General features: G+C 38.7%; 1 protein-coding gene across 6 annotated transcripts in view; it reads right to left on the bottom strand.

Annotated features, from left to right (window-relative positions):
* htr2cl1 (5-hydroxytryptamine (serotonin) receptor 2C, G protein-coupled-like 1) overlaps nucleotides 1–12,819 on the bottom strand; it is a 159,398-nt gene that overhangs the window by 82,040 nt on the left and 64,539 nt on the right. For 4 of the 6 annotated variants that reach the window (XM_044342408.1, XM_044342406.1, XM_044342410.1 and 1 more), the window contains exon 3: nucleotides 7,623–7,744. The gene's annotated coding sequence lies outside the window, so the exon portion shown is untranslated. Of the gene's footprint in view, nucleotides 1–7,622; nucleotides 7,745–9,395; nucleotides 9,465–9,748; nucleotides 9,774–12,819 lie in introns of those variants that run through there. The other 2 variants (XM_044342412.1, XM_044342411.1) reach the window with 2 other exon arrangements.

Here is a 12,819-nt window from a genome sequence, read left to right as displayed (position 1 = left end):
AAAAAAATGGGATCGGCCAATGCTGGGAGGGAGCTGCAATGACTTTACAAGGCATTATGTTTTCCTGCACTCTACTCTGTGTGTGTGTGTGTTTACTTTTCAGAAGATTACTTTGAAAGGCACAGATCCATTCGTACGCTCACAGAGATGTTGCCTTATACAGACATTGCGGCTTTCTCTGACTTGAAAAGGAGAGCAGTACACACACAAACACATAGCAGCAAACACAAAGGTCTCTTCATGCTCCACGTTGCCATAACAGTCGACCGGCTTCGGCTGCCTTTTGAAACAACGGCGGTGATGAAAATAAGTCACTGAGACTACAATTTTATGCTGAGTGTATCATCCTATTTGACACTCTCCACTGTTTACACCTTCTCTTTGTCTCACACACACAGACACGTAACACTCCATGTGGGATTCGTGCTCATATTTAACGAGGGGCGTTGAGTGTGTAGATCCCCGTTTTCCATCGATTGGACGGTCAACAGGGGAGATGCGTTCAATGATTTATGCTAATGACCAGAAACCCCTTTATCCCACTTCAATAGGACTGTGTCTCCTCTCTCTTTCTCCCTCTTCTCTTGTCCTCTGACGCTCCTCACACTGCTTGATTTGAGTTTTTTTTCCAGAGACCTTCTGCTTTATCACAAAAAGACTTTGAGGAAGAGAAAGAAAGAGGGAAGAGCTTTGTGTCTGTGAGTGTGTGAGTGGGTGTGTGTGTGCCTACACTATGTGCTTCAATGTGTGTGTGTGTGTGTGTGTGTGTAGGCAGCCCTCGGAGGAGTTTTACTCAGCATTCTGACAGAGCCTTCCACTCTTAAACAGGAACATTAATGGAGATTAAACAAAACCACACACTTACACACTTCCTCCCTCTCATATACGCGCACCTCCTTACTGACACTTTCTTTATGCGCCTGCTTTCATTATAAAAAACTACTTAAACCGAGTGCGGCTGACAAAACACCCCACCACCACCACCACCTCTTCTCTCTGAGGAGGAGCGGAAGAGAGGAAGGCGTGAAGAGGAGGAGAAGAAAAAATTTTGGTCATTTTAATTGCAAAACTTGTTAGCCTTTTTTCTCTGTCATTAGTGCCTTATTAGCATGTCATTACAAAGCCAGACGGTGTTTGATAGACAGCCTGGAGGGAAGCAATTAGTTTGTGGGTATATATATGTGTGTGTGTGTGTGTGTGTTATGCAGACAGCCTTTAATTTGTGTTTACAACATATTAAGATGAAAAGTGTGAGTATCTATCGAGACATCTTTGCTGGGTGTTATTAAGCTAGCATTGTCGCCAATATTCCTAACATTCACATTCACGTAATAATGAAGGAGGTTTGGTTGCTTTGCTCAAGGGCATGACTTTATCATCAGCATGGAAGCTTCTAAGTTTCTCTCTCCATTCATCTTAAGTCAGTTCAGTGGCTGAACATCACGAACACATATCATCAAGGATTTAGTGACACATGTCTGCCCTCTACATAAAAATAAAGAGGGTGTGAGGAGTTAATTAGGGTTTATCCACCCAGCGGGGGCATAGTGATGGGTTGTCAACTGTGTGTCCCAAAGTTGAAGAACTCATTCAAGTTGATTACCTGTTGTTTTTATTGGCAATCAGAAGTCTGTGGGGGGGTGAGTGTTGTGGTTAATGTGCTGCTAATTAATAACTGATTGCCCACTTAACGCGCAAACACTTTATTGCCAGAAGAAATATTTCAAAACCAGAGCGCTGCTGCAAGTGTTCTTGACTCGCAGCCCTGTCAGAGAGGAGTAGCCTAATGTCATTGAAATTAATAGGAATGAGTGCAGATTCTGTGCAGCTCCATACAGATTTGGGGTAAAGATGGATAGGTTTTCTCTTGGAATAGTGGCAAATAATTGCTGTCATGCTGTCTTTATTTATAAATTCAGCCAAAGCAAAAAATATTACATGCCAACAAGGCTGGGAATTCAGCCAGATACTGTAGGTACATTAGAACAATGCTAATTTGCTTGAATAGAAACATTAATAAATAAATAAAATGGATAATATTCATTAAACATCTTCAAACAAGGCTAACTAAATGCTAACATTTATATCAGTGTTAGGTTAAGTGATTAACCTGATGTGATAAGTGTTTCAGCACCATGGACAGCGTCATAACACTGCAGAAAAATACACCTGTCTCAATGAGTACATGAGCACCATGGATAGCTTCACTCTACTGCAGAGAAATATACTTATCACAATGAGTGCAGTACATCAGCACTGTGGACAGTACCATAGCAGAAGACAAGAGGAATATATTGACTCAAGGCCCGTGCCACCATTTCTAAGACGTGACCTGACTGAACTATAAGACTATAAGCTTTTTATAATGGTCCCTATTTGCTTGTTAATAGCTTGTTATGCTAATGCAACACCTTTTTTACACTCTTCTTTCCCTCTCACTACTGGGGATTGTGTATTAACTTGCAAGACATGCAACACATTGATGCAGCAGTCTGGCAAAGTCATTGAAAGACAACTACCCAAGATGAAACCTGTTCATTTGACAGGACTTGACGTGCTCAGGTCGAGTAACAGAACTCTACTGCAGGCGAAATAAAAGTTCACTTCAAGGCTGACTCATTGTTAGTGGATTGACGATAAACCTGCTGTGATAAGTGTGTTAGCGCCAAGGACTTTGTCATAATGCTGCAGAGAAACGCACCTGCCACAGAGCATACATCAGCACCACGGACAGCTTCATATCGCTGCAGAGAAACATACCTGTCATGATTTGTGTGTCAGCACCATGGATAGCGAAAGGCAAAGTGAAAAATAAAGTAAAAATATAAAAAAAAATGAATGTGTTAGTACCATGGATAGTGTCAAAGAAATGTAGAGAAATACGTCAGTCTCAATGATTGTGTCAGCACCAAGGACAGCTTCATAGTGCAGTGACTAAATGAGCACTGTGGATAATTCATCACACAACAGAGGTACAGTATAGAGTCTATCTCACCGCCAACACATGTGGTCTGCAGCCGGCATCACCGGCTAGGAGGTAGTAAGCTTCAGTCAGTATTTAGAGCAAAGTGTATCCCACAATTCACCACGTCTACTGTGTAACACCAATCCAGTCCAGACCAGTTGGTGCAGTTATGTAGTCTATAAGCTCATTTTAGGACTGCAAGTCATAACCAAGACACAAAGAAGCTTCCAAACACTACATTTCTATGGAAAAACCTCCACTGTTGGTTACCTTAATACCAAAAAATCAATTCTTCTTTATGAGACGGATAAGAATAAAGTTGCAAAGTTGAGAAATATTGTATCTGACAGAAACCATTTAAAATAATGTTGTCAAGTCTACTCTCTATGGAGAGAGACCTCTCTGGGGTGGCTGTGGCTCAGGAGGTTGAGCGGGTCGTCCACTAATCAGAAGATTGGTGGTTCAATCCCCGGCTCCTCCAGTCGGCATCTTGAAGTGTCCTTAGGCAAGATACTGACCCCAAATTGCTTCCGAAGGCTGTGCCATCGGTGTATATGTGTATGAATCACCGTTAGAAATCCTGATGAGCAGGTTGGCACCTTGCATGGCAGCCTCTGCCATCAGTATATGAATGTGTGTGTGAATGGGTGAATGTTGGCACCCAGTATAAAGCGCTTTGAGTGGTTGGAAGACGAGAAAAGCGCTATTTAAATACAGAACATCTAAATAGGCTGTTTCTTTGTCACACATCATGATGAAATAAAGCTTCTCATTAAGCTATTTATATAAGAATAGCAATTACACAACATAAAAAGCTGTCAAATTATAGCATAGTATTATAAGGAATTAGTCCTCAGATACTGTTAGTGTGCCAGCTGCTAGAAACATGACGCCTTTAAAGCTTATTCTAAGGTCATAGCGAAGACCTCGTAGCCCTCTGCCTGCATTTTGGCTTGACAAACACATCAGAAAGATATTGGCTATCTATCTAAATGCCCCGGTCGTGCCCCGGTCATTAAGAAAAAAAGCCTTAGATACTGCTCTCGAAAGAAATAGGCACAATTCATAGAAAATGACTATCTCAAGAGCTGTAAAGCATAATTAAGCTGAGTGAGTGAAGGGGAGTGAAGTGTCTCCGTGCTAACTGATTGGATTGGCTTCTTGATGACCGTGATGCTGCAGCTTTGGCACCATATGGGCAAAACAAGCTGGCACAGAGAAAGAAAGAGAGAAAGAAAGAGAGAGAGAGAGAGCACAGATGAAATTACGGTACAAGGCGGTTAAATATAACTTCATTCATATTTGACTCTGAATCATAATTGAAAAAGTTTCTTTTGCTCACCAAAAACAAAAGTTATCTGTTACCTGGCAACAAGAAAGTGAAGAACCTATTCTTCTGCATTTCTTGACCCTTAGATAAAACATACGGCGTGTCACACATAAAGATGGCCGCCATTTTTAGGGAGCATGTGGAACAGACAAAGATTTATGTCACTAACGTTTTCTTTCTCGACTTACAATAAATGGTGTATGCGGCGATGAAAATGAACACTACTAGCGTGGATGAACTGATGCAGCAGGCGTGACAGAGACCAAAGGAAAATTGACTTGAGAAATAGAGTCTCTTAGTCTCCCTCTTTACTTTCCTCCTCATTTTGCAGCAGCCTTTGGTTCACAGTTGACCTCCATAAGAGGATCTCTGAAGGGTAAAATTGTTTCTAAAGGTAAAATGTTTCTGTGATTGAATGGGACTATTCTTTTTTTTTTTTTTTTTTTTTTTGGTGGAATGATTGTCGAATCTAGTTGCAATCATGTATAAGCACCCAAAAGAGTGAAAAAGGTCATGTCATTGAGTTTTCATGTTTAAACAAGAGCGCTCACTCGAGTAGCGCTTTCTTATATCTTTAAAAATGTCAGAATATTGAGACTTTTTCTTGTTTAGTTATCAGTCTCTCTTTTAGAATCACACATCTCTGAATGAATAATAATATTAATATCAAATCAAATATTGTTATTTTATATTATATTATTATATATTAGATTATATTATTAATCATCAATATTTAACCCTTTCATGCATAGTGGTCACTACAGCGGACAGCTATTCAAAAGCCGTTTTCTTATATATATGCATGGGGTTTTAATGGTATAGTTGGACATCAGCCAACACAGTGGACTCTAGTGTGTCATCCCATACACTGTCATCCATTGGCCAGCCTTTGTAACCATAGACTGTAATAGCTCAAAACCAAGATGGCCGCCTGCCAGCGACTCAGGAATATCTTGCCAATCCTTCTATAGTAATAGACCCTTGCAGGTAAATAAAATTTTGTAACATCAAGTAACAACTAAGGAGTAATACAATTGTTAAAATTTCCAAGTATTGATTTTATGTTTGGAGAAAATGACAATTAATCATCTGTCCACTCGGTTGAACAAACTCCTTGAAAAATGCGTTCAAATATTTTTTTTTCATGCCTAAAGAGGAATAAAAACACTTCCTGACTGAGGTTATCATAATTCATGCATGAAAGGGTTAAGACAGTTTTGGAGCCTCTTTCTAAGCTTTTGCTGTCAGAAGGGAAGAGATTTAAAAAAAAAAACACACTCATATAGAGGTAATCTGTGTTTTAGTAGTGTGTTCGTCCCTTGAGGAAGTTCACTGACTCACACACGTTTTTATCAGATAGATCCACACTTCATTATGGCGGATCCCTACAGAAAAACACACAGATTTTGCGCCTTTAGCTACAGTGAAGAAGTAATTAAAGGTAGTACTTCTGCTGCAGATTCTAATTGATTCTGGCTTTAGGATCAAAGATATCGTCAATATACTCGTTTGTTTATGTGCAATCGCTGTCTACAACAAGTATGAAACTGAGGAAGGAGGACACAAACAGATTAAAAAAAGAAAAACATTCAGAGAGGTTTATTTGACCTTCATGCTCTGGTGAAAGTGTATAGATAGAAAGAACAAGAGAGGGAGGGAGAGAAAGAGAGATAGAGGAGCAAGAAAGTGGAAAGGAAAGCTCCTCCACACCTGAGGGCTAGAGACACTAATTAACTCGAGAGACATGACCTTTCTCTCCTCCTCCCTGAGAGAGAACATGCATGTATGTGTGTGTGTGTGTATTTTAAATCAATACAATGGCATAGTCATCAAAGCCAGATGGAGCCAGTACATCATGTCTCATCTTCATGTGAGAGATAGAAAGCAAGAGGTATTAAGAGCTGGAGGGGAATAGAAAGAGAGAAGTCCTCGATTTTAAAAACCAGCTGGGTTAAAAGTCTCATTAAAAACATGTTAACAATGTCAGTGTATGTGTCTGTGGGTCATATGTCTTTGTGAGGACAAATGTGAGTTTTAGAATTTGAAGGTTAACACGTTTTAGCTGATCCTCATGTTTCAGTCGATTGTTTGAGGACCGACAGCTAAATGGTTTAAGCTAACAGTAAGGTTTGAGGTATGGATGAAATACATACAAAGATGAATTGTCTGACAAAAGCCTTGTTCTGACATATATAAAAAACACAATACATCTTAAAATCAGGCAAGAAAAACAAACAAGAAACCAGAACAAAGTATCAAACAGAACAAAACAGACTTACCAAGAAATGTATCAAAACTTCCGTTCTTCCTGGAGGATTGTACCACAAAACTGCAGCAGTATGTATGTTGACTCATGCTCCTCTCATCAAGGCCTAACTATATTTAAATAATCCTTCACAACTATGTTTAAGGTTAAGGTTTTTAACGGCGAAATTTAAGACCAAAGCTAATTTATTTCAATGGAAATCGCTGCGATCAGTGGAGTGAAGCAGTAAAACAGCGGGAAGCTTTTACATTAAGTTCTATGTAGATATGCAAATGTGCATATCATGCTTTGCATCACGCTGAAATCATGTCTAAGGCCCTCTGGTGAATTTATTTTAATTTTGGAGAGAAAGCGAGAGAGAGAGTGTGTGTGTGTGTGTCAGGCGTGTTCATCAAATAGGCCAATGAATAAATCTTGCAAAACTGCAGTGAACTCTCACTTATATCAAATATTAGAAGACAGCAACTCTCAAGCAGTAGTGCGAAAAAACTGAGCTAATTAATGTGAAGTCGTCCGAGTTGGCTGGAAGCTGCAGCTTTCCAAGACTGGGAGAGAGACAGAGAGAGTATATGTGTGTGTGTGTGTGTGTGTGTGTGTGTGTGTGGGGCATTCCCCTTAAACAGGCACCATCGGATGCAGACCGAGAGGAGACAGGTGAAAAACACGGAGGAAGACAGGGGAAATAGAGTATCCGCTGGAGGGGGATAATTAGGAAATCAGAGCATGTGTGTGTGTTTGTGTGTGTGTGTGTGTGTGTGTGTGTGTGATGGTGAACACGTGAGTGTATTGTGCATACTGTATATCTGCGTATATGTGTGTGTACGTGCCCTCGTGTGGGAGATTTCCTGCTCAGGGACAGATGGTGCCACAAAACACTGAATGTTGCTGATGTTGCCTGGAACTAAACAGCATCTCTGAGCTCTGAGGAGCAGCGTTACACTGAAACGTGTGTGTTAGAATACAATTTATACTATTGTTACTTACAGTACTTTCAAACAAATGAACCGAATTTGACATCAAAACAAGAAAATGTGTGTGAATGTGATGGTTTGTGTTCTCACCTTTGCTGAATGCTGTTTTGACCATCTTGTGGGAAAAACCTCTTCAGATGAGCTGCTTTAGTCTCTTGTTGCATTCATGTGTGTGTTGGACACACTTTCTTCAGTCTTCCTGACTTTTTAGTCTGAAACAGAAACAAACATCACTTGTATTTAGACTTTTAATGAAGCTTAGCGAAAGTTCAGTCAGGAAGACTATGTTTTTTTGCATGCTCAGGTCATTATTAGTATCATCTCTCAAACCATCTGTCATTCCCATCCCTACTGTGTGTCAATTAAGACATCAGCTGATCACATCTAACCAACAGCACGGTGACACACTTTCATTTGTCAGCCTATCATGATGCGGCTGTTTTTTTAAATATTCTCTGTCTTAGTGCTTTCATGCTGCCTTTTTACACGCCCAACCACCACCACCACAACCTCCCCATAACCATCCAGTCTTCGCAGATTCATCAATGCATCACTTCATCAGCCTCATCAGCCTCAGCAGAAGTCATCAGCCTCCACTACCACCAGTGTCTGGACTCCATTGGGGGAATCTATCTTGTTGCTGCTCAGGACCAACGTCCTTCGATTCAATAGCTCCCTGCAGAGTCTAAGCGCCAAAGACTTTTGTTAACATCTGTATAGTAAACGATTCTTTTTGCTTCATTCACTTGTTTCTCCTGATTGAAATAAAGATATCCGGAGCTACTGGGTATGCTGTTAAGGTCTCTGCACTTAGTTTAATCTTTGCTCTGCTCAGCTTTTCCCTCTAAACCATTGTGTTTGAGCGGTGAACAAACTTTTCACTCCTATAATCTTATTTCATTTGGTTAGTATTTAATTGATTAGTTTGAGAGTTTAACAAAGGGCAGGTTGGGGCTGAAATTTCACGTCTATAGAGTACTCAGTCGCTTTCTTCTCTTCCATATATTTACAACTCACTTTCCTTCCTTCAGAGAAAGCAATTTGCAGCCATCCATTGTTGTTGAGTTCGATAAACAGCTTCCACACACTGAGGTAATCCATCACAGTAAACGCAAAGCCTTCATTTGGTTTTGTCAAAGTGCCTGTTTTATTGTTACTTCATTATCCCTAAGTTGAATGTTTTCTTATGAGTGTGCTTGTTATTTCACACTCCACTTATTGTCCATCACAATGACACTCAGAGGAAAAAAAATGGAAGTGTCTGAGAGGAAATAATCCATCACAAACATGTCGCTTCACAAACTTTATTGTCTCTCTATGCAAAGTGTCTCTGTTAGTCGGGTCAGCGGCTCATTTCGACAAAAGGTTTGACTCCATAAAGTTTAAAACAACACACATTTAAAACATTACACATCACACTCTTTTCAAAAATGATTAAGGGAAAATGTGGAATAAGTCTACTTAATCTAAATCTGCTTTAAATGGACATATTTTTCATTTTTGCCATAGAATTTCAATTTTTAAAAACAGCAGTCGAACGACCATATCTGTTGATCTACGACAGCTGACAAGTTGACACAGCCGCTAAATCATATTAAACACAGTGATATATGTCTAATAAATTGTGACTGGACTGATTTTTTGTAGTTTTTGACAATATAATAATTTGAGCTACACTCATGATTGAATTTTTTTTCATAATGATGAAAAATCTGCATTTTGTGTGTTTGTTAACAGATTTAAATTGACAGTATAAGCCTGTTTTACTTGTGTATGTGACGTAATAAGATTAAGAGTCTACAGCAACAATATGTTTCCAACAGATGGAGTATGATATGAGGTTAGAAACAAATATTACTGCACCTGTGTAGCCTTTTCTACAGCTATGCTAGCAACTCTGAGGCTGTACTTGGGCAAGATGGTGCTTTGAGCTAATATCAGCATGCTAACACGCTCACAGTGATAGTGCTAACATGCTGATGATTAGCAGGTAGTGCATAATGTTTACAACTTAATTAAGCTTGTTAGCATGCTAACAGTTGCACTAAACAGTTACACTAAAAATAAGCATTTTGTGTGTTTGTTAGCAGATTTAAATTGACAGTATAAGCCTGTTTTACTTGTGTATGTGACATAATAAGATTAAGAGTCTACAGCAACAATATGTTTCCAACAGATGGAGTATGATATGAGGTTAGAAACAAATATTACTGCACCTGTGTAGCCTTTTCTGCAACTATGCTAGCAACTCTGAGGCTGTACTTGGGCAAGATGGTGCTTTGAGCTAATATCAGCATGCTAACATGCTCACAGTGATAATGCTAACATGCTGATGATTAGCAGGTAGTGCATAATGTTTACAACTTAATTAAGCTTGTTAGCATGCTAACAGTTGCACTAAACACAAAATACCACTGAGGTTGATGGGAATGTAATTATTTTTGACCTGATGATGGCGTTACATGAATAGTCATCAAAGTTATTACAATTCATCCTGAGGGGGAAATGAATGTCTTTACCAAATGTCATGGCAATCCATCCGATAGCTGCCAAGACATTTCTCTACAACAAGAATGTCAACAAAGTCATTAGGATTCATTGTCTGGGAACCATGAGTTGTTTACCAATCGATCTAGTAGATATTGAGATATTTCATCGAACAGCTGAAACGTTGACCTGCTGGTGGCACTAATGGAAAAGTCAAAGGAAGTTGTCTCGGAACTTCATTATTAATGGAAAAACTTCTTAGTTATTTTAGGTTTAGTTGTTTTGAAAGTGTTAGAACTCCTGTTAGTCAATTTGGGAATGATTACAGATTCTATATGTTTGAAATGTTTGTTTCCAGTTGGATTATTTATACTTTTAAAATGTACTAAAACCACACTGGACCAAAAATGAGTTTATTCTGTGCATGTCTTCTGTTTGAACAAACGGTTGTGCATTCATGTGCGTCCCATACTGTAGCAGAGTACTACTAATAATATTGTATTACCTCCACTGCCTCCTGTCTCTCCCTTTCTCCAATCTTCCTTTTCTCATTTTTCAGTTAATTGTTGACAGCAACACTGAAACCAAATAATAGAGTCCAGCTGAAACCCCTCGGGACAGCCACCTCGGACCTAAGCTCTTATTACAAGAAGCCAAAATCACAAGCAGCAATATAAGGGGAGCAAAGGTCAAAGCCACAGCAGCGGAAAAGTAGGACTGAAATATATTGCTGTGTCAGAAATTCTCAGTATAGATTTCCGAGTAAACTTTTTTATCTATCCAGGGAAATTTACACCCCACTTAACATTCACATTTAAGTCACACGCCTGGCAACAAGCTGGGAGGTTTTCTTCAAGTACATACGAATAAAAAGAACAGGACGAACCAATAAAGTTTGCTAACGTGCTAATTAGATCCCCTGTCGCCACTAGAGTTGGCGAGGCTTTTTCTTTTTGGGAATGGAACATGCCTCCAATTAATCAAAAAGCCAAGTTGAAGCGATAATAAACAATAAACACCGTGTGCTCTCTACTGGGCGACACAAGCTTCATCCTTTAATCTTATCTAACGCCTTCAGAATTGTTAAATAACGTCTTTAAATAATTTCTCAGGTTCAGATCCAACAGCTCCAAGGGTAGAAAGCTCTCAATCTTAAAACACTTAACCTGCACCCTCAGTACCTCATACTTTAAGACTTTTGGTTTAATTTTTCATATATTGCATGGTTTAATTATAGAAATCTGAGCTCAGGTTGAGGTTGCGTGTATGATGCATAATATATAATCTGAATATGTTATGGCAGCATATGGCTTTTAGGAAATAAAAAGGAACATGCTGGTGTTTTTGCATGTTTTATAAAGCATTACATATCACAGTTTTGTACATTTTTGCATATATATATATATATATATATATCTTCCCGGCCTCTGTTGGTTTAGCTTTTATTTCAATACACTATGAAAGTTGCAGAGACTTTAAAACTTGTGGAAAAGGTAATCCATCACAATGAACATTTAAATTGCTTTTCCTCAAGTTTACCTTATCACAGTAGAAAGCGCTGACTGAACTGAAACTTCTTCCAGCGTGGTGCATTCATGTACTCGTAGGTGTTATTTTTAAAGTATATTTTTTTAATGCTGTCTTGTAAAGAACCACCGACTGACATGCAAGATTTCCAGTGCGCCTGTGCTCGTGTAAATAAATAAAAATTTCCTGTAACTTCAGTGAACATGTGGTTCGATCTTCAGGTAATAAATCTGTCTGGGACGGTTTCTCTGAGAAGTAAATGGATTGAAGAGAAAGTTCAAGTTCCCTTTTTTTTTTTTTTTAAATAAATAAATAAATCCAAGAGCATTAACCAGTAAAATGCATTATTTAAAACAGGCAGATTCTGAGGTAGTCTGGTTCCAGACCTCTGAATTGCCTACATTTCCAATCATTACAACGACTGAAGTAGTGCTGCTATTTTGCTCATTCGTGGCTGTTTCCCTGTTTAGAACATAATCTAATCAGAGCTTTCTACGATGCATTGAGAACGATGGAAATCATCTTTCAATGAGTCAGAAAATTAGTGCCACTCATGAAAAATAGCAACAGAAAAATAGTGACACGGATGAGACTGATAAACCTCTGTCAACATACAGATTTAGCGATTTATGAATCAGGGTATTTCTTTGATCATCGTGAAAACACTAAGTTCTTACATCAACCACTTCTCGCTTCTGTGCCAAGTGAAAATGACAGAAATTGCCGTGAACACAATGTCAGACTGAATAATAAAGTGAAACAAGTATTCACTCTGATTCCTCTGTCCTCAGGCTATCTCCGAGGAATAGATATGACAAGACTGCACTTAAAATCCCCCTCCAGTCAAAAACGTGTTTTTCTTCTTGTTACTTCAGTCGGATGTTTAAACTTCACTGTAAGAAACGACGTACGTGCAGATAGTGACGCTTAAAGGCTGTTACATATTGTTAGATTCTGTATAACTAATGAGGGAGAAGGAGTAGATGTCATTTTAAGAAATTATAACAAGTTCATTGAACTTTTTAGTGGAAAAAACATATCAGATAAAACTTATTATTCAAAGCAGAGGATTTTATATGTCTTAAAATATGTCTGTAAGTCTTTAAACACTTAAACACTTCAATCTACCAATTGAATTAAAGTACACAGGATTCAAAATGCCTGGACTTTCTGTTTATTTTTGGGACTCTTTGTGTTCTTTTGGTTTTGCTCTTTCATGTTATTTGAGTTGTTTCTTGGGAAGACTATTAGACTATTGGTTAGCTTGTTCCTT

Source organism: Thunnus albacares, chromosome 22 (assembly GCF_914725855.1).
Source record: "Thunnus albacares chromosome 22, fThuAlb1.1, whole genome shotgun sequence".
Classification (NCBI taxonomy): domain Eukaryota; kingdom Metazoa; phylum Chordata; class Actinopteri; order Scombriformes; family Scombridae; genus Thunnus; species Thunnus albacares.
This window is presented reverse-complemented; position numbering and strand designations above follow the sequence as displayed.